The sequence below is a fragment of the Notamacropus eugenii genome, chromosome 3 (genome assembly GCF_028372415.1).
Source record: "Notamacropus eugenii isolate mMacEug1 chromosome 3, mMacEug1.pri_v2, whole genome shotgun sequence".
NCBI lineage: Eukaryota > Metazoa > Chordata > Mammalia > Diprotodontia > Macropodidae > Notamacropus > Notamacropus eugenii.
Window position 1 is genome coordinate 11248413 of NC_092874.1, and position 22978 is coordinate 11271390.

The 22978-nt window shown below is 43.1% G+C and overlaps 1 protein-coding gene and 1 long non-coding RNA gene across 17 annotated transcripts in view; one reads left to right on the plus strand and one right to left on the minus strand.

Annotated features, from left to right (window-relative positions):
• HDAC9 (histone deacetylase 9) overlaps positions 1 to 22978 on the plus strand; it is an 885788-nt gene that overhangs the window by 556373 nt on the left and 306437 nt on the right. The gene's annotated exons all lie outside the window — the stretch shown is intronic.
• LOC140532416 (uncharacterized) lies at positions 5468 to 13401 on the minus strand. Its single transcript, XR_011976506.1, has 2 exons — positions 13229 to 13401; positions 5468 to 5837 (listed from the first exon to the last, which is right to left on the minus strand). It is a non-coding gene; the product is annotated as an uncharacterized lncRNA (long non-coding RNA).

Below are 22978 nucleotides of genomic sequence, written 5' to 3' on the forward strand. Positions count from 1 at the left end.
TGATCTCTGGTGCATGGCCCAATGCCTAATACACAGTCAGTGTTTAAGAAATGTTTACAGGTGGATTAAAAATGCTAAATCATTTGGAAGTCAAAGAAAGACTCTTAGGGCTAGGAGTATAAGCAACCTCAGATCTCATCTAGTTCAACCTTTCATTTCTCCAGAAGATGAAAGTGGGACCAGCAAGGCTCACTGACCTATCCAGATCCCACAGATGGTCAATGGCAGAGTTGTGTCCTCCATTACACAATCCCCTAGTGGATGTGTGGGGGAGGAGGTGAAAGGTGTGTTGAGATAATAACACTAGTCTAGATTGTTTTTATCAGTGAATTTACTGATGCCCCCGCCATTCTTTCCTTCTGCGTCTTCTTATCAATCTGGAATTAGAACATATGGGCACCTTTAATTCATACGTCACTTCAATAATATTAGTGACATGTGGCCTTTACTTTTTTCTACTGAATAGTTAATTCTTCCTGGACCTTTGAAATAAAGCAGCACCAAACCAGGAACTTCAAGATCCCATAAGATAATTGCTGACCTGGTAGGGGCCAAGTCTAAGTGAGGAATAGGAAAGGATAGATATGTGAGAGCGGCATGAAATCTGTGTGTAGATGGTCAAAACTACTAAGATGTATGTTTTGTCAGGAGGGAGACATTTCCCTTAGTTTTATGTGGGGGTAGGGTCTCGTATAAGGAAATCTTTCCATTGTAGCCCAATAAACTAACTGTTACCGCTCCCATGGTCAGACGGGATGTTCCTCCCCCCTCACTTACCCCTGCCCCTCTTGTTTTTCCTTAGATAAATGTGTGAAGGAACAAAGTGGTCCTCAGATTTCACTTTACAAGCTGGCTGGACCCCCCACACCCAAACAACAGCCCATATAACTTGAAAACAGAGCAGAAATGATGACAGAAATAGAACTGTAGGGTTTTGTGATTTCCTACTGATCATGATGGCATTCTTCACTTCATCCCCCATTTCATTGTCAATGAGGGGATTAGGCACTTAAAACAAAAATAAAAACCTGGCACCATTTTCTCAAAGAGCAAGAGAGAAGGTGGAGAGGGAGCATTATAAACATAGGCTTCTTGGGTCTGGGGAACTTTGCCAAGGGCTTCAAAGAATGACCTCCACCAAAATTCTAAAAGCTGCATGCCTCCATTTTTCATTCTCTCATTCATAGGAAGGAAAGGATCATGTTTGTTTTGATATGAGGGCTAAGAGGTGATAAGGTTTAGAGTTAGAAGAGACCCAAAAAATTCTCTAGTTCAGTTCCTTCTCTTTACAGATGAGGAAGCTGAGGCACATAGAGGCTAAGTGACTTGCCCAAGTTCATATAGGCAGTGTCAGAGGGGGTAATTTGAACCAAGGTCTTTTGATTCCAAATCCGTCACAGCCTAGATATGTTTTTAAAACAGTGTTAATGAAACATATTCCTGTAGGTATGAAAAAATAATCAAAATAATCATCTGACTAGATTCAGATCAGAAGCAAACAATTCCCTAAGCAATTCCCTAATACTTATACCTCTCAAAATAGTTAAGACTGATGTAGTGCTTACTATATGCCAGGCAGGGACTGTGCCAAGTGTTTAATAATCATCTCATTTGATTCTCACCCAGGCAGGTAGGTGATATTATCATTCCCATTTTATAGATGAGGAAAACTGAGGCAAACACAAATGTGACTTACCCAAGTCAAACAGTTAGTAAGTGTCTGAGAATGGATTTGAACTCAGGTCTTCCTGATACTCTATCTACTGGACCACCTGGCTGCCTCAAGTGTTAGAAAGGGAACACCATGCGCTCGAAAATGTGATGAGTTTGGAGTTAAAGGATCTTGATTTAAATCTCATCTCATCTCTTCCAGGTAATACCTGTGGACTTTAGGCAAGTCATGTCAACTGTTTCTGCCTCAGTTTCCTTTTCCAAAAGAGAGACAGACTGGACTGGATGGCCTTTAGTGTTCCTTCCAACAGGAAAAAGTCTAATTTTTGGTTATGTAGGAAACTTGCCCCATACAACTGTACATACTATTTATTCGCTGTAGGTGGCCTTTTCCTAGATGAATGAGAAATTCCACACTCATTCCTCATGCCTGATGTTTCTCCTCTGCCCAACTAGTTCTCTCTTTGCCTGACTCCATGTAGCCCATCCTGCATCCTACAGCATCAGTGAGCCCCTCTCCATCCCGTTAAAAGTCAAGGCAGCAGCATGGCCAACTAGATTCTTATTAGCTATCCAAAGGACAGAATAAGGCCACATCCAGAAGGAAAGCCCCTGCCTTTGTCTTTTAATTGGGACAGGGCAGAGGTCATTAGCTAAAGGGGGAGGCATGACTCTATAATTTGTTGGTTGCAAAGAAACTACAGGACAGGAAAGAGGCTCTCAGATGCTTTGCCAAAAGTTTCACGTGATTAGAAAGCAGACTAAAATAGATGTGAACTTGACTAATTTGGAATGATGGACTGGAGTGTGTGTGTGTGTGTGTGTGTATACTAACGTAGTTTAGTGACTGTCTGAATTACAGGGTATTTATAAAAGCCTACCTTTATTACTTTCAAGTCTAGTATACTTGACCAACTGGGAAATGGACTAATGGAAAATCTACTCTTAATTTATTTTGTATTATAATGAATCACCCTCTCCCCCATTAGAATATAAGCTCTGTGTGGGTAGGAATTATTTACTTCATTGTATATGAATCCCTGGGGTCAGTGCTTGGCACATAGGAGGTTTAATCAGTAGTTAGTTGTTAATTCATTGCCTGATTGATTCACCATATATAACAGCCTAAAAATGGACAAGAGCTCCCTCCTCTTATAGATGAGCAAACTAATACTCAGGAACCAATTTGCCAAACTAGACGATGAAGCCACATTTTAGAGTTTCTCCATTTGAATGTTTTTGGAATTTTTACTCTAACCATCACTGATTCCTACTGAGCATGCGTTTTTATTCCTGTCAACCCCAGTTTTCTTCTGCTGTTGCAGGAGTGTGAGAATCAGCTTCATGGAGGGAGATGGAAAGACCCCTTCCCATAGGGCAGGTTCTGGGATGGAACACTGAGCTAAGAAGTGGTGTCACAAGGGTCAAAGAGTGGCTGCAGAGGTTCGGAAAGGTCACCAGGAAGAGGGAGGTCAAGAGGGAAGAGAGAGCACCACTAACCAAAGGGGTTATGTCAAGAGGCTTTAGGCAATGGATTGGCATCAGCTTCACCTTTAAAAAATGTTCAGTATGTCATTTGAATCATTCCTTCAAGTAGGCTTTTCATTTGACATTTTTGTCTGCCACTTTTAGGGTGTTAAGGACAATTGATTGTCTAGACTGAATACATGCCGGTAGTGTTTCTTGAGTCTGTCTTTAGTCATGTGGCAGTTAAGAAGTGTATATTTACAGATTTCAAACCGGGCTCTTTCTGCACTCCAGAACCTCATCTGTAAAGGCATCAGCAGTCACAGGATCAACAATGTCAGCCTAGTGAGGACCTTAGAGCCCATCTGATCCAGCTGCCTTCCCCTGCCATTTTACAGATGAGGGGTTAAGTGATTTACCCATGGTCACCCAGTAAGTAAGCATCAGAGTCAGGATTTGAACCAGAGCACTGTTGGTTGTGTAGGTGGTGTGTTTGTACTGTAGCTACTGGTCACTAAGAGAAGCTGTCTGATGTGCTGGCCAACAATAATGACCTGCCAAGGGGAAGAACGTAGGCCTTGCCAGTTTCCATAAGAGAACTAAAGGATCACTTAGTTCTGTGGAAAGAAGCAAAGACAAATTCCCTGCCGGTCTGAGCTACATTGATCAGAAGATTCATTTGTGTGTGATCTGCCTCCTTCAATAAAGATATATTGACATCAAATAACTTGGGAAAGGAGAGGGAATTGTTAGCCACTTTGGGATGGGATGAGATGGGAGGGGGCCCAATAGTTTTGAAATGGCTTAGCTGGTTTGCTTGTTGCTATTCTCAGTGTTCACTCCATCTACTGGCCCCAGTGCTCCAAGATGGAGACAAGACTGTAAATATCTCACTCCCCTCTTGCTGTAATCAGTCTCTGTAGCATTTTAATCTTGTAATGGAGGTAATGGGACTACTTTATAGACAGTGGGCAACTGGAACGGCAATTTGGTGACATGAAATTAAAGTAACATTTACCCTTTGGAACCTCCCGATTTCCCCCATGAGCTGCTCTGTGGCTCCTACACAGTACAAAGTAGATATTTCCACTTCATCCTGACCTAAGGCTGCATCTTTGAACTTTGACTGTTGGAAGCAGATTGGCTCTGAAAATGGACTTATGAATACAACTTCATAGCTTGTAAATCATTTCCTTAAGGAAAACTCCCTTTGTGTTTCCCCCCATCCCTTCTCTTCGGTGGGTCTGCATTTCCTCCTTCTCACTTAGAGCTGTCTTTGTCCTCTTGTCCCTGTCCCTGGGATTGAGAAGGAGCTGCCTTAGGATTCCCACGGACTGAAAGCCCAGAGCCCTCCTGGGATGGAGAGGAGGTGCGCATTTTGATCTGTGATGTGTATGAAGGGAAACTAACCAGAGTTGGGAGGTAAATGGTTTGGATGGACTGAACAGTGAAGGTCGGCATAAATCTCCTTTGCTTTTGTCACTGGCACACAGAGAAATATGCTGGACTTTGTCAGGAGCCTGCTTTTTAAAAATGGGGTCATTTTATATGAGACAGAGCTATTGAATGTGCTTGTGGGGGCTGAGGGTGACTTAATAGCTCACGCTGCCTATTACTAGAGTGAGAGTGAGCTGTAGGGTTCAGAGTTCCCTGTTTGAGGTTCTGTGTTTGGTGCTGGGGGCTAAAGGACAAGGGTTACACAAAGTCCTGCCCTCAGGGAGTTTTCATTTGAGTGAGGGATGGATCAAGGAGGCAGATAAGTAAAAAGGAGAGAATTGAAGGAGGAAGGGAGAGGCATTGCTACCAAAAACAGATAAGAATTGGCATCGGAACTGAGTCTTTAAAGAAAGTTTCAGATTATCGGAGGAGAAACTGAGTAGTCCCTCATTGTCTCCACTGGATGGAGTATGGACTGAAGTCCCTACCTAAGAGATATTCTATTTTCTTAAATTATAATTATTATTATTGTGAAAATAATACATGTTATTTGACATTTATGCCAACCATATCTAGCTGTACTATCCCTTGAAATAAGAAAAATAGTTAAGGCCACCACATGATGATCCCATCTCATGGTGAGTACAGTATTTTGTACCTGTCATCCCCATCTCTTTCCAGAAAGGAGAGATCAATCCTGGGCAGTGCAGTTACTGAGGGCCTGGCTGCCTTTTAGAGAAATTTTGCTTGTTTGTTTATGTTGTCTTAGTCAGTGTGGCTTTGCTGGTTCTGTACACCTTCACTCTACTGGTATTTCAGAATGCACAGCACAACTGTATTTTTGAATCCCTGAGAAGAAATTTAGCCCCTGTAGTACTGTGTAGATTGATCATTTCTTTAAGAATGTTCACCACAATGCATTTATTTTCTACCCTTCAATAAAAAGTTTTTAAAAAGCACCTCTGATTACAGTTGGACAGAGTTGGGCTCAGGGCATGTCTGGGAAACAGGAGCCTAGGATGTTTCCCAATTAGCTTACTAATGCAATCCCATCTCTTCGTGGCGGTGGACACCCCTTTTGGTGTGTCCTGGAAGAACTCAGGAAGTCTCTGAGATCAGGCGCCCAAAGTGGGCCTCCTCATGAGGACAGAGGACACCCAGTCCTTGAGGCCTGATGGCGCAGCCATGCTTCAGTGAGACTGTGGGGTCCTTCATGCACGAACCTTTCCTCGCTCGATTTTCAGCCTGGACAAACAGAGGGCCTGCAGTGAAGGCACAATACACAATTTCATGTTGATTTTTCCATGGGCTATTAATATCGTGTTAGTGGGAGACCGTACAGGTGGGTGGTTTCTGGCTTGGTGGTATTTAGCCTAGGCCAGCTCTGATGTGAATGCTATTGGCTGGGGCCTGGTAGCATAAGTCTCTTCTGGTTACATCCACATTTATCTTTCAGAATTGATGCCTCTTGGGTCATTTTGGAATAAAGCCCCACCCTCTCTCTGGAACTGACATCTTTCATTTAACAAAGCAACATAGTTAAACAAAAACTGCAGAAAGACGCAGTGAGTCTGTTGGGCTGTGAATGCAACTTTCTGCCCTGGTGGGCTCCCCCTCTTTCTGCCCAAAAAAGGCATTGAACAATTGGATACCTGCTTGGAGGTATTTACTTTCACCAATATCTGTGGCAGCAAGAGGGGGCAGGGAGAGTCAACAAATGCTTTAACTTCTGCAGGCTGGGGCTAATTCTAGGTGACACCCCTTTGAGTCATCGTGGATTGAACCATGCATACCTACCCTGTGGAAGTGAGCCTTTCACAAGCTGACAGCTGCTGACTCCGGCCTTCCTTTTCAGGCTTACTTCACAGTGTTCTGTCTGTAAGTTCAATGAACTATTTCCCAAACATGGTGGATCTTACCTCCCGTTGGTGCCCTTTTGTGTAGCTTGCTCTCACATAGAAATAATACTGATATACATACATAGGGAGAGCTATCTATATGCACACAGATAAAATGAAGGGGGGCGTATTATGGATGAAGATATGGAAGAACAGCTAGATTACAGACAGGTAGATCTGTTTTACAGTTATCTGTTTGGTAGCTAGGTGGTACAGTGGTTAGAGTGCTGGATCTGAATTCAAATGTAGCCTCAGATACTTGCTAGGTGTGTAACCATGGGCAGGTCACCTAATATCTGTGTGCCTCTGTTTTCTCATTTGGAAAATGAGGTAACAGCACCTGACTCCCAGGCTTCTTATGAGGATCAGATGAGAATAGAATTGTAAAGTGCTTCACACGGTACCAAGCACATAGCAAGCACCATATAAATGTGAACTACCATCTTCATCATCATCATCATCGTTATTTCTGTGCTATAATTCTGCAGTAGAACTTGAATTCCTTCAGGAGTAGAGAGTGTTTGACTTTTTTGTCTATGCATTCCTGGTGCTTGGCCCTTGGCACCTGGCACACACTTGTCAGATAACCAGCTATATCACAGGGCATGAGGCCTCTCGGGGGACTCATCGGGCCCAAAGTCCATCCACTGGCTTTGTCACACACCAGCGCCTGTCATACAGCTGTCTCCGGAGCTGACGGAAGAGGGAGAGTTGGACGGAAGAGGGAGTTGGACGGCCTCGTGTGTTGTTCGGCTGTTTTTAGCTATTCATGTCCTGGTACTGGCCAGCCAGCCAGCCACAGGCATCACGTCTGGTGAGGGCAAGCCCCACCTGTCGCCTTCTCTGGAGCATGGGGAGATGAGCTCTTGGTTGTTGACCATTTCTTTGGGGCCCTAAACAAATATACCTTGTTAGTGTGTCTCAAAAGAAAGTGAGGGCACCTGTGTGGGCCCCTGAAACGTAGCTCTTTGGTTTCTGGAAAGGGGTAGGAGGAGCAGGCTGGGCAGATGCTGCCTGAGCTGCCAGCCCTATATGAACCACTCAGAGCACTGCTTCTATTTGTATATACACATGTGTATATATATAATATATACACATATACATATATATACACACACATACATCTACATAGCTACACATATGAACACACGTATATATTTTATGAAGAGACATGTCTTTTAGTGACTGGTAGATATTTTTCTTCCTCATTTTTTTGTAATTTCATCCCTGTTGGGGCAGCTCCCTCCTCTCAGACAGGTAAACGTCTTAGAAGCATCTCCTGCGGCACTGAGAAGCCCAGAGTTTTGTCCAAGGTTAGTCAGCCCCTATCAGGGAGGAGTCAAACCCAGGCATTCCCAAATCTAAAGCCAGCTCTCCATCTTCCAAGGCACATTGCAATGTTTTTTTTAGCCCATCATTTTAGGAAAATATTGGATCCCACTTGGGAATAACCATGCTTTTCCTCCTGGGGAGCGGCTGGCAACATGAGGGGTGGAAGAGTGGCCACGTTCCCACCCCTGGTGATGAGCTGCTTTCCAAGTATTGTTTGGAATCTACAATTGCATTTGAGTGGGTGATCCTTGCACCTCTGTGGACAGCTTAATAGACAGCCTTGGAGGGTTGCAGTGCCTGCCATTCATCAGTTTCTGGGTAATCTAGTGAGGAGCCTTTCCAAGCACGTACAGTCCAGTTGGTCAAAGAGAAACATGAGAAATTATCAGCTCAGAAATGGCCTTAAAGCCATGTTGGACAAATAAAGAGCTTGGTAAAGATTATTTCTTTCACCCACATTTCTAAAGTAAAACCTAGAGTGGGAAAGTATCTGATATCCATTTTTCTTTAGTCCGAGGGGCAACCAAGCAGTGCCATAGGTAGAGTTTGGGGCCTGTTTCAGCTCATCTTCATCTTCATTAGCTGTGTGACCCTGGGCAAGTCACTTCACCCCTCCTGCCTCAGTTTTCTTATCTGTAAAATGCACTGGAGAATTAAATACCAAACCACTCCAGAATCTTTGCCAAGAAAACCCCAAATGGGGCCATGGAGAATTGGACGTGACTGGAACAATAGCCAACTTTTGAATCTGTTCTTAAACATATTTTTTTGTCTTCGTGGTTACCATGTTTGCTTTTTTTTTTTTTAAGTATGTTGTTGATGCTCTCTGTTATATGACTTTAATTTCCCAGTGACTCCTTCCACCCCAGTTAGGAAGTGCCACAATGCACAGACCACTGGGCCTGGAGTCAGGAAGACCTGAGTTCAAATCCAGCCTCAGACACTCACCAGATGTGTGACCTTCGGTAAGTCGCTTAGTCACTGCCTGCCTCAGTTTCCCCTATTGTAAAATGGGAATATTGACAGCACCCATTTCGCAGGATTGTTGTGTGGATCAAATGAGTTAATAAATTTATAAAGTGCTTATCAGATCTGGTGCCTGACCCATAGTTGGTGTGATTAGAAATAATAGCCAGCTGTTTTCCAAATGGAATCCTCCCTCCTCATAAAGAAGTATAAATGACCAATCACACCAACACATCCACCACACCTGACAATGCCAGCTCCGTTCTGCTGTGTCTGCCTCCTGACTTCTGAAGGGAGAGGCCCTTTCCTTCGGAGGCCCTGGTTGGCCACTTTCTTGATCAGAGGTGTAATGTCTTTCACTGCTCTTTTTGTTTTTGTATTATTTTCATCTTTGTGGAAGTTTTTGCCTTTATTCCTGTCACTTATGTTTACATCATTTCCTACTCTTTCCATTTCCCTGAATGCCACACATAATTAGACTGAACAAGTACCTCAGGGCTTTGGGTTTTGTTTTTTCCTCATCTCCAAAGAGCATCCTTCAATAAAAAGGTTGGGCAGGCCTGAAGTTATACTCTCCATGGAGTTATATTGGCTCAGGGAAATCCAGAACTCATCCATCTTTGGAACCTGTTCTCTAGGTTTATTATGACATTCCTCTATAGTATCTATTCCCATCCATATGCGTTATATAATTAGTTTTATGAACTGAGCATTAAATAATCCCCTCTATCCATTTTCCATGTCACATCACTTCCCCTAAGGAGGAGAGAGAAATAGATCTTTCAGAATCGAGTTCCAAGAGAAATTGATGGATTGTCCAGTAGGGGCTGCTCTGAGTGCAGACTGGCCAGGTCCCCTTCTGAAAAGATCCATTTCTGTGCTGAGGCTGAGATATCAAGTCTCTCTCTTCTGGAAATGGCCTGTTTGTGTGTTCCTGGGCCTTGTGGTGCCAAAGATGTGGAAGATGTAAAGCTAATCGGATCCTTCAGTTTAGTCATTGGGATCCAAGGTCATCTACCTCCTTCTGACTTCTGAGAAACCACACTGAAAAAAGTTGCTGGATACTAAGGAAGGGAACACATGGTTGTTTTTCCCAAAGAGAATCAAAGTGTTGTTAGATTGTTTTTTAAACACAGATTTGGAGAATGAAATTGAGGTAGCAAATAGGTAGCCAATGAAAGCCAAGCAGCCCAGAATGTCAGTTACCAAAGGCTCGCTCAAGATCCAAGCATAACATCTTGGGTTGCTGGAACTGTGTAAGAAATTATGGTTTTCACTGTTGTATTTTGCAAGAAAAAACAGCAGCAAGTCAAGCTGGTGAAATGGAGGTCTGATGATGACATTCTTAATTCACCCACAATCCTCAGAGCTGGGCTGTCCTGCCCTCCAAGATAAATAGGAGGATGATGTGTGCAGAGAGGAAAGGTCCCCAAGTGGAGGGCAAACATAGCTGCAAAGACGTTGGGATGGATGGGGATGTGGGTTGGCAAAGGGTTAATCGTCAGGTAGCAGGAGATTAAAGGGTGACTTTCCAGTCCTCCTCCCTAACCCCCTCCCAAAATGGCTTGCACCCTAGTGGTCCTTTATCATCTGCTCCTTAGGATTCATTTTCTCTCTTTAACATAATGAGATAAAAGACCAGCCAGAGAGGTGTCCCTGGAGTGGTCAGAGGGCAAGAAGTGATCAGGAACTGGCTTATCTCCAACTTTCATTACCCTCCTTGATGAATGATGTGGGGAGACCCCAATTACCTCAATGACTGAAGAGCCTTTAGAGGGAAGGCTGGCGGAGAGGGCAAGGGTGGTGAGGAGGCCATGGTGGAACTTGGCCTCCTGGATCAGGGTGGAGATTCACAAGCTGCTCTTCTAGGGAGCTGGTATCTCCTCGGAGGAGCAGCTGGATGGAGAGGAAGGAGGTGATTTATTTCTCGGCCGTGTCCTGGAGTGTATCTGCCCTGACTGACTCCCTTGATCTTGACATCAGTGACTTGGAGGGAAGATAATGAAAAGTGCATTAGAGAGACCCTTCTACTTTATGCAATGGAATTTTATCTTCAAAGGAGGCCTATCTTCGGTCGAGTTTCTTCACTATTTAAAAGTATTAATAAAACTAAATGCATCAGACTCTCCCAGGTTCCTGGCTTCTTTCCCCCTTCTTGTTTGTAGAGGCGCAGGGTGGGTTTTCTCTATTTCCTTTATCATCCAAAGTTTTCGTTGCCTCTTCTTGGCCTGAAAGAGCCAAATTGCAATTAGGCATCAGGTTGTATAAGGGCCCACAGGAGAGGGGTGAGCACAGACTCTTCTTTCTTGGACCCCAACTAATCCTCCAGCTCTTACTCTTTTATCTCATGATATGGTAAAGGTGGTCATCCGAGGCCATGTGTGAATGGACTCCTCCAAGGGAGGCCTGCAAGGAACTGTCCACCATGGCTGGTCAGAGCAGGTGCTCCTTGTGGGGAGAGGACTGAAAGGAGGGCACAGCCAGCTCCTTCCTTCACCTCTGCATCTGATGGGTTAGAACCGAAGGTCACCCAATCTGACATCGCAATGATGCTTTCCTGGGGTCGAGGTGGAAGCCAGGCAATATGGCTTAAGTGCAAGAGCTGCCCATGTCCAGAAGTGTCCCTGTGTGTGATCGGGCTGGGTCCTAAGGAAGACTGGGAGAGCAGCAAACTGCAAGTCAGTTGCTTTGAGTCTATCTCTCCCTCCTTCTCTCTCCCTTTCTCTTGTCACTCTCTCCTCTCTTCTTTCTCTCTCTTATTCTCTCTCTCACTCTCTCTCTTTTTCTCTCTCCCTCTCCCTCCCTCTTTCTCTCTCCCTCTCTCTTCACTCTCTCCTCTCCTCTCTTTCTCTCTCTCCTCTCTTCTCTCTCTCCCTCCTTCTCTCTCTCTGTCTCTGTCTCTGTGTCTCTCTGTCTCTGTCTCTCTGTCTCTGTCTCTCTCTCTGTCTCTCTCTCTCTGTCTCTCTCTCTCTCTGTCTCTCTGTCTCTGTCTCTGTCTCTGTCTCTGTCTCTCTCTCTCTCTCTCTCTCTCTCTCTCTCTCTCTCTCTCTCTCTCTCTCTCCTCCCTCCCTCTCTCCCCCTCTCTAGCCTTTTCACAATTGCACCAGGTGTGGGGATAAAGGGCCTGCTATTCCTGTGTTGTCAGGCTTGTCCTCTGCAGTATTCTGAGCTCAAAATGAACATATGGCTTGTGACTGTCCAACAGGAGCTTATGCTGACCCTGAACCTAGGTTAGTTCCAAAATAAAATTCAGAGATTTTGATTGCCGACTCCTCTGGAGAAAAATAACATGGAGCTTCAGAAAAGGTCTCTGGTTTTTGCTCGTTTTCTTTTCCTAGTATAAAAATTCCCTCATTGGACTAATTGGTGACAGAAACTCTGTACTCCAAAGGATCCATTTTTTTAATCTGATGAGAGTTTATTGAGGACTTGCTTTCTTCAGGGCTCTGTGTCATGACTGAGGATCCAAAATCATGATGAAAAGTGGCTCCTGATCAAGAAAGCACACGTGTGACTTCTGACAGATGCCACAAGAGAAGGAGATGGTTAGAATCGATTGTGTGGAGGCTCAGTTATGCACATGTATATACGCAGAGATTGTATACAGATATACGCAGAGCTAGCATCTCTATAGCACTGAGGTTTTAGAGCACTTTACAAATATGTCATTCTGTCCTCACAACAACCCTGGGAAGGCGGGAAGTGTTATTGATTGTCTGCATTTTAGCGATGGGAGTAATTATACATATAAACATCACTATATATGCACATGTATGTGTATTTACGTAGACATATGTATGTATATACATGTATGCAAATAATTTTTCCCTAAGCCACAGTCTAGTCTCCTTTCTTTCTCTGTGTATGTATATATTACAAATACTATATACTTATGTAACATATATTAATGCGTATTGTAGAAATGTAATAAACGTACTACGTAATAATACATGAATCACGTAAGCTATACATAAAATGCAGTATGTCTACATATACCACAGGTTTATATGATATACCCATATGTAGGGTATACGCTATATATGTATACAGCACTTATTTGCTTTTGTAGTATATGTAAGTATATAAAATCTACATTAAAATATGTGTAATTATATCAAATATATGCTGTATAAAAGGCATATTCTGTGAACATGTGCATATGTGTGTGTACGTGTTTACGTATCCATTCATATCTAAATCTACATCTATCCATCTGTCCATCTATCCTACGGCAGCTGAGAACTTTCAGGGTCAGAAGATTCCGTCTCGGCAGCCCCTAGGCCTCCCTAGAACCAGGGATTACAGGGGTGGCCACCTCTAGCTCTGGGCACTGTAATCTGCCTCCCACCCCCGCTCCCCCCACCCCCATACACACTGCTCCTCTTAAGGACAGGCTAATGGACAACTCTCTTCCTCCACTCCCCAACCTCATAACTCCCAGATCCCGATATCTTTACCTGGCCACTGCTTCCCTTTATGTCTGATCTCTCCCTGCTGCAATGTAAGCTCTGTGAGGTCTGCAGCCGTTGTCACTTTTACATTTGTATTTTAATGTTGAGTATGGAATGTGGTACATAGTAAACATTTAACAAATGCCTTTTAATTCATTCGTTCTGGATAAAACATTGGACTTGGGGTCAAAGACTGGGTACAAACACCGTCTCATTTACTAGCTTTACGTCTCTGTGCAAGTTACCTAATCTCTCTCAAATTTAGTTTCTGCATCTGTACCACGGGGGCAATCATACCCACGTAGCCTAGCTCATTTATTTGTTGTGTGGTTTAAGTGAGAGAGTATTTACAGATGAAGAAACTGAAGCTGAGAGAAAATAAGTGACTTTCCTCAATTCACATGGCAAGTCAGCTCCTCTTGGTATCTCCTGACTCTTCAAGTGAAACACTATTCCATGTCCTCATAAAGCTGGGGGCTTCCCCCAGAAAGGACAACGTGTCCTAGCACTCCTAGAACTACAAGAGGGAATAGGGATTCTCTAACCAAGGACCTGGTGCTCTCTATCATGAGGTACTTAAGGGTTGATCACCTCTACACTGCAATCCTTTTCCTTAGTTTAATCCCTGCTGGCCCATGACCCACAAGGGAAGATAGCATTGCGTGGAGACGTGAGCCCTAAACATGGATTCTCAGGACCGAAGTACAAATCCTGGACTTGTCATTTATATCCTGTGTGACCTTGGGCGAGTCACTTAAATTCTCAGAGCTCCCATTTTCGGATTTGTAGAACAAAGGATCTTCTGTTCCTGAATCTTTACACCTCTGAGTATCTAGGCTTCCACAGCCAGGTTTAGAGAGAAGAATCTGTGGTACCAACATGCCAATATGTTCTAAGGACCTCACAGAATAATTCATGGGCACACAGGCATTTCTGGTCATCCAGGGCTGAGCCACGAGAGGAGATGCACTAAACGAAAAAGATTCTGAGAAAGAAAATAGAAGACAACAGGATAAAAATAAAATCGCAAAATCCAAGGACTTGGTTGCTTCACTAATGCCTGAAAGCCTGAAAATAGATTCCTCGCCCCCCCCCCCCCCACATCAAAAGTCTTCCTTTGTCAGAATAAGCGCACATCCAACAAGCTGATAACACAGAGCCTGTTTTCCTTTCTTTTGAGGGACTAAATAAACTTTTTTTTTCCAAGTTGAAAGGGCCTTTTTAAAATTCCTCATTCTTAATGCTTTAAAATGCCCGGGTCCCGAAAATTAAATTACACCATTTTTTATCTGTTTGAGATCAGTCCTGTTTCCTCCTTTGCTCTGTGTTTGCTTTCCTGCAGTAGCTGACATCAAAATGTTTTCTGGAATGCTTGGGCCTAAATAAGTTATGCTTAACTCAATATCTAATACAAATAGCCCCGGGGAGCTTCAGGGACCCAATCATAAAAGCTGCAGTTTCTTTTAATAGCTTGCCACACTTTGCTGATATAGTATTTCTCTAATCACCAATCTTTACGTGCCTTCCTGACCTCGGAGCTCTCGGCCCCAGTGACTGTGCGGTATCAAAGGCCTGTGTCATTGGAAGACTGAATGGCTTTCATTTTTCCCTCCTGAAACTTCCAGTTCCTGGCATCTGCAAAGAATTACCCGAAGCAGGGTCTTGCTGCCTCGCGGCCAGTGGCCTGTCCAATGGAAGTGACTTTTCCCAGCAAGGTCACCATGGTCAGCGATCAGTGGGTGCTGCATTCCGTGGGTCGGCAGCTCCTGTTACCCTATTGAGTTGATGGGGCTATTAATGATCCAAGCACCAGGACGCTGGGAATAAGACCCCTTGAAGAACGACTGGCTTGTAAATGTTTTAGGAAGTTCAGCAAGTCTCTGTGATATTGAAATGGGAAAGCTGAGAGCCTGAGGTCTTGCTTTCTTTAGCGAGAGAGCCGCACTTTATATATTTTTTTTCTACTCTTCTTGATCTATTGGTTTTTACATTGGCTTTATTTCCTAGCCTAGAAGAATATGTGCTTCTGGATGGGGAGGGGAAGTGGGAGAGAGAGGGGAGTACAGTTCAGCAGACCCATTCTTCGACTCTAGTTTATGCACCCTGTAGTCCGCTACCTCTGCATTCTCATATCTCTTCTTGGGGTCCAAGCTTGCTTATTGTCATGGCATAGCCTTCAGGGATTTTTTTTCCCCCTTTCTATTTTTTTTTTTTTTTTGCTGAAGTACATGTTATTTTGCTGGTTCCATTTCATTCACTCTGCGTCAATTCATGAATTTTTTTTCCTACTTATTGTTCAGTTGTTTCAGTCCTGTCTCACTCTCTATGACCCCGTTTGAGGTTTTCTTGGCAAAGACACTGGAATGGTTTGCCATTTTTTTCTCCAGCTCATTTTACAGATGAGGAAACTGGGGAAGGCAGGATTAGGTGGCTTACCCAGGGTTACACAGCTAGTAAGTATCTGATTCTGGATTTGAACTCTGGTCTTCCTTACTCCCAACCTGGCACTCTATCCACTGTGCCACCTCGCTGCCCTGATTTTCTCAATGCCTAGCTATAATGTATACATCCATTATTTCTTATATCCCAGGATTATTCCATGACATTTGAATTCCATAACTTGTTTAGCCATTCCCCAGCTGATGGGGTTTCCAATTTCTTTTCTCCTTCTCTTCCTTCATATCACCAAAATGTTGTATTTCCATCTGAATAATAAGTATTTCCATCTGAAATATTTCATTGCCAATGTAATACAGTCATGGTTGCTGAGAAAACATACCACCACTGTCCTATGTCTTGTTCTGGAGACATTTTGGAGGAATGGCATCTATCCTCCTCCTTGCCTTAGTCCTTGCCCTGGTTTTTGGATCTAGTCCATCAAAGAGTCTTGCTGATTTCAGCCCTCCAGAATCTCTCTTTCCAATGGCCTCCCTCCTTCCTGTTCCCACTCCTATCACCCTGTTATTGCCTGGTGGCTGGGTTGTGTCAGTGACCTACTGTCTGATCCCTCTGCTTGCCCTGGTCTCTCTTCTGCTTTTCATCTGTCTCATATACTGATGCCTCATGAGGACTCTCTCTATGGTGAGGTCCTGTTTGTGTTTATATGTAGGGGAACATACAGAAATCCCAAGGCTTTGATTGCCTACAGTTAAATCCAAATTCCACAGCCTGGCCTTCCAGACTCATATTTGGGGAGTCAGAATAATTTTGCCACAGACTTAATTGTCCTTTCAGCCGTGGGGAGGGGGGGTGGTCTACACAACCAGTATGCTGTGCTTCAGGGGAGAGATGACTTTATTGAGACTGCAGCAATGGGATGAATGTAACTCTATACTGAAGAAGGAACAAGGGACTGAAAAACCAGGCAGAGATATATGGGAATAGGATTGAAGACTCAGTGAGGAAAGGGATGAAGAAGTGGATCAAGCCCAGCCTCCTCATTTAATAGGTGAGGAAACTGAGGCTGAGAGGAAGGAGATAATATGCCTGAGGTCATGTGGATAGTGAGTGGCAAAGCTCAGATTCAAGCCCAAATTGGTTGACTACAAATCCAGAATTCTTTCCACATCTCCTCATGAGTGAGTGCAGCACATGGCAAATTCCAAAGCATTCTCTGTCCAGGAAATGCCGTGTTACCTTGTTTCATGAAAGCCCTGCACAGCCAGGCCCCCAGCTTCCTACTTCAACCTCAAAGACTTAATTCCAAATGAAATATCTGCCTACCTTGACGTATTATTTAATATGCATTTGTGTAGTATAGTTGTGTAATATGCTTACATAAATATATTACCCACATATTATACAGATATACTGTATATCACGTGTCACATATTATTGTATATCTATATACTATATGAAGAAAGATCCATTTATTACATAGATTTGCCATAAAATATATCTGTATATTGTACAATATGACATTTCAAGCTATCTACATATTATGTAGATACAGAATATCATATTATTTATTGTCTAAATGTGTCTATCTACAAGTGTGTTTTAAATTATTTTGGATGTTTTCTGCATCCCTAGTGGCCCCCAATAGTGCTAATAGCATGGATTGGTTTGTGATATATAAGATGAGGACTCTGGAAGCCTGGCTTCTGTTTCTAGAAGCTGACACTTTCCTTTAATATCCTTTAAATCCTTTCTTTGCCTCTCTCTGCCTCGGTGGTAGTGAATCAGACCTGTGGTTCCTCTGCCTCAGTATCTCCCCAAATGCATCACTCCTAAGATGAGCTTGTGTGGCAGTTTGATCATTTCAAATATAGATGCTTCGTGAATTCAGGGTTCACATCTTTTCAGAGAAAACCTGCTTTAGAGTGTGTGGGATCCCTAAGAGGTTTTATTGCTTATCTAGTCCAATTTTATAATATTACAAGGAAATAAGACCCAAGGACTTTTAATGATAATACAGTAAGGGGAAAATTACCAGCTAGCAAATGACAGAGTCAAGGTTTGGACTCATGTCCTATCTGCCTTGCCTGTGGAAATGCTCCCTTCCCATATATTAGTATTATTTTCTTACATTATGTACGCTTGTTTGAAGTTTCATAAAGGTCCACAGGCTATTTGAACGTAACTGTAATGCAAAACAATGCAAACATCTCCCATTAGGTGTAAAGGATTGCCCGCTGATGTTCAAACACAGAGCCTTGTGAAGTTGCAATGCTTGACAGCTAGGGAAAGCCAGGGTTGTTTGGTGGCGATGCGTTCAACAAATTTGATCCAGTTCTCTTGGAAAGACAAAGTCCAAGCATCCTGCATGCTAACGTGGAAATGCCGTGCTTTCTTAAGCCTTATTTTCAATAAGAAGGAAGTAGAAACACTGAAGCACACAACTAGAATTTTTTCCCCAGGGCAACTGAAAAATGAATTTAAGCAGATAATTGAAAATCTCCATCATACTTAAGGGAAGTGGATATGATGTGGTACAGTTATAAAAAGTCACGATGTGGTACATTCTCTGCCCTGGTGCTGGGGACCTTGAAGAAATTGAAATGAAGACATCTTCCATGTCTTCCCTTGAGATTGAAACGGGTATGTGCCAGAGGATTCTGGAACATTCCTCAAGAAGCTTTTTATTCCCTGTCTTTTATGCAATAGGATGATTTGGCAATCACCTTTCTCTGTTTCTTGGTGGCCTCACATATGTCATCATCTTCCCTCCCCCACAAGAGAGGGAAGGCATGTTTGGATCTGAGAGTCATCTGCTTTGAGTGAATAGAGACACAAACACACAAGAAGGCTCGTAGAATCATGGTTGGGGTATGACCCTAGGCAGGTCACTTAACTTCTGTTTGTCTAGGTTTCCTCATCTGTAAAATGAGGATGTAAAAGGTGCCTGCCTTTCAGAGCGGTGCACAGTGCCTGGCCCATGATAGGCATTATATAAGCAATGCTTACTTTCTCCTTCTCCTGGTCTCTAAAATGAAGTGGTTTGACTGGTGGGATCCCCCTCCTTCACTGTCTTCTCAATAAGAGTCCGGATGACCACTTCTTGGATGAGTCACAGTGGGGATTCTTTCCAGGCATTGGCTGAACTGAGTCACTGAGGGTCTGTTGCACTCAATATTCTTTTATAATTTTTCCAACTCAGAAATTCTCATTCTTTGATTTTGTCATACTTAAGTTCTGTGCTCAAAGACCCTACATAGAAAGCCATCACCCATGAAAAGCCCCTCTGCCCCCAAAACAACCAGAGGTCCTTTAACCTACGTGCAAAGGCTGGCAAAGCAGGACAGCTGCCATGGCGGAGGCAGCCTGGGCTACTTTGGCCCAACACAGATTGATAGGAGTTTGTCCAGAAGTCAGGCCTAAACTGACCAGATCTCCACCCCTCACTCATATTTCTGCCCTCCAGGGTCAAGCAAAACAATGGAATTCTCTCTTAGAGCATGAACCCAAGGCCCTCCACATCCCAAGGGTCTTTCTTTGGATACTTTGATTTAACCAGGTCTTCCCTAAAATATGACTCCAGGACTCAACTGGATACTCCAGGTGTGGTGCGACCAGAGCAATTCAGTGCCAGCATCTCCCTTCAAAGGCCTTTCAAGGGATTCTAGGAGCACGTTGCTGTCTCTTTGCTGGGTTGCTTTGGAGCTAAAACCACCAGAACTTTTCCTAATGAACCACTGCCTCTGGTTGTCCCTTCTGATAGAATGGATTCTGATCTTGTACCTCAGCCTTTGAGCTTTTGAATCAGATGGCCTAGGCCTGAGTTCCACTCCTTTTCAAATCCCATTGTCTCATAGCTGGCCCAAGTTCCACATCATTCTGGATCCCTACTGGTATCCCATGTGGGATCAGTGCTTCCCAGCTGTGCATCATCTGAAATTTATCCTGAGAATAATCCATGATAGCGTTTAGTAGGGATGGAAGTGGGCTGGATTGGAAGCTTTGACCTTTTTTTCTTTTCCCATTTTCCCACCTGCAAATTCTAGTACTACTACTCCTATTAATACCATTGCTACTGCCACTGCCGCCACTGCTGCTGCTGCTGCTACCACTACGACTGTTGCTACAAGTATGGCCCTGACTCATCACCGTCATTGTCACAGCTGGCATTTGGATGTTTCTTTAAAGTTTTGCAGGATGATTTTCCATTTCCTTAAATCTAAAACAAGTGTAATATCAACTACCAAATTATCACTCTGGGAAGTTGTGAAAATGAAGATATTTCAAGGGAGAAGTACATTTGTGAATTGCTTTGTGCCCCTTTGTTGAAATTCTGACACCAAAATAAGTATCCTGCTACGGCTTTTTGTGAGTCAGCATGGTGTCATGGAGAGAACAGTCAATTAGCCTTCAAGAAAAATGAGTTCAAATCCTAACTAGGAAGCTCAGCTTTAGAGATGATTAGCTCTGAGACCACAGTAGCCTCTATAGGCCTCAGTTTTCCCTTTTATATAGGAAATGAAGGAATACATATTAATATATATGGGAAACAATGTTTATATTCCTTTCCTTGCTGTGCTGATGAAAGAAAAGTGTTTTGGAAACCTGAAAGTATCATAATTAACTTAAGCTAACGTGGAGGAGGAGGCAGCTAGTAGGTAGAGCATGGGCCCTGGAGTCAGGAGGACCTAAGGTCAAATCCGACCTTAGACACTTACTAGCTGTGTGACCCTGGGCAAGTCACTTGATCCTATTTCCTTGACCTTTGATCCTCAGTTTCTGCCTCTGTAAAATGAACTGGAGAAGGAAATGGTTGGCCCCATTCCAGCATCTCTGCTGAGAAAATCCTAGAAGAGTCAGGCATGACTGAAAAATGAATGAACAATAATGTTGAAGAGAACAGGAGTGCAAGACGACAGGATTTGAGAGCTGATGTGATCTTCAAGGTCACTTGTGACTAGGTGGGGGCTGGAGATTGGGGGGGCTTCCACAAAGGCTCTGAGGTCCTGGGTCAGTCAGGACATCTCAATGGGCCTCACTTTCTCCACCCTTGCCTTTGGTTTTGCCTGTGAACTGATAGACCAGCCTCAGTCTTCGAAGCTCTTGAAACACATCGTTGTCTTTGACGCTGGACATCAAGATTGGTGAATAAATCTGACGTTTCTGTGCAGTTTTAAAGTATGCAAAGCACGTTGCATGTTGTCTTGTCTGGTCTCCACCATAGCCCTATGAGGCGGGTACCACAGCGATAGTTATGCGCATTTTATAGATGAGAAAACTGAGGCTCACAGAAAGGAAATGATTTGCTTAGGCTTCTATAGCTAATGTGTCCAAGACAGAACTTGAACCCAGGATCCTGAGAGAGAGACCAGGAGGATTTTGGAGAATACTATTGGGGCATTTTTAAAACTGAACTGAGTGATCTGACCACCACTTAGGAGGACTGAGGAATGACTACAGCTGCTGTAGACCTTCACTTGCTTCAGCCTTTGATTTATGGAGCAAACGTGCCATAATTTGTTCGTAGCTCATCTGTTCCCACAACCAGCTCCAGCCATTTGGATATCCATGTCAATGAAAATAAAGCTTGGCTTCATTAAATAATTAGACAAATTGAAGACATTCATAATTGTTCATCTTCTAGTTTTCAAATCTAGACACTCCTTCTGGACCCCAGGGCCCCTAAAAACATTACAAATGTGTTTTTTGTAGGAAGCACCACAAAAGAGAGGGTAATTTTTTTTCTTCCAAGAAAAATAAAAGGAAAAGAACACCCAGCCCTGAGTTAATTAAAATCTGTCCTTTGTTTTAATAGAATGTTGCAGCCATTTAAGAAAGACCTTTCAAGAGAAGATGGGGGTAGGGTGGGATGGGGCAGTATTTCTTCCCTGGCTGTGATTTGTCACACAGATCCCAGAGTCCCCCAGAGACCTCCAGGATCCTCCAATGTCCTCCAGAGTCCTCCAGGGTCCTCTGAAGTCCTCACTGTCCTAAGGGCTCCAGCTCTTACTGTACTTGACCAACTTAACTACTGTAGTACAGGTCTTCACTTTGGGATACCATCTGTTTCAGGCAGGCTGCCATTACTGTCTCCTAGAACTGGCAGGGGACTCACTGCTTAACATACTTTGAGACTGAAGATAATTTCTGCATGATAGGATACGTTCAAGCAGCTTTGGGAGACAGTACAATTTTACTTACTAGAAAAATGAAAATATAATGTCTGCGTATCTATGTTTATGTAGCTGCATCTGCCTTTATCCTATGCCTATGCAGGCATCTAGAGGGCGCAGTGGACAGAGCACTGGACCTGGAGTCAAGAAGACCAGTTCAAATGCTGTCTCAGACACTCACTACCTATGCGACCCTGAAGAAGTCACTTGGCCTTTTTCAGACTGAGTTTCGTCATGTCTAAAGTGGGTATTACAATAAGCTACCCTCCCAGGGTTATAGGGAAGAGCAGTTCAGCTACTAGAGGTGCAGCGTTTGGAAACTTGAACATTTCCTACAAATTCTTTTGACTCTTAACTATGTTTTTTTTTCTTTAAACTTCAGATGATTTAATTTGCCAGAATCAAGGTCCTGAGTTCTTTATAGGGAGAGATTGTTTCATTTATGGGATTGGTAGCACTGGTCCGTAACATAGTGCCTAATCCCTAGCAGGTACCTGGTAATGCTTGTGGTTGTGTGTGCATGTATGCACACATATGCACATGTATAATTATATACACATATAAAATTATAAACATAAGAGATGTAACATTTGATATGTTAGCCAGCAGATTGGAAGTATTGTACACATAGATACATATAAATACATTAATATAACACATGGCAGTATAATACGGTATGTTGTATTGATATTAAATGCATAATAGAATAGAATAATTTCTACGTATGTATATATGTATATGTGTATAGATATACACACGTATGCATCAGTTTAGCTTTATGGATATATCTGCATCTCTCTGTATGTACATATACACATACATACACATATGTATTTAGCTATATTTCTATCAATATATGTCCACTTGGATACACATATATATATATATATATACACATATATGCCTGTGTAAGTGCATGGATATGTGGGTTGTATATATAAACACGTAGGGGCAGCTAGGTGGTGCAGGGGATAAAGTACTGGGCTTGGAGTCAGACTCAAATCTGGTATTAGATACTTAACTGGGCAAGACACTTAACCCAGTTTGTCTCAGTTTCTTCATCTATGAAATAAGTTGGAAAAGAAAATGGCAAAGCACTCTGTGTCTTTACCAAGGAAATCCCAAATGGGGTCATGAAGAGTCAGATGTGAGTGAATAACAACCAAAAATTACATACGTACAAGTA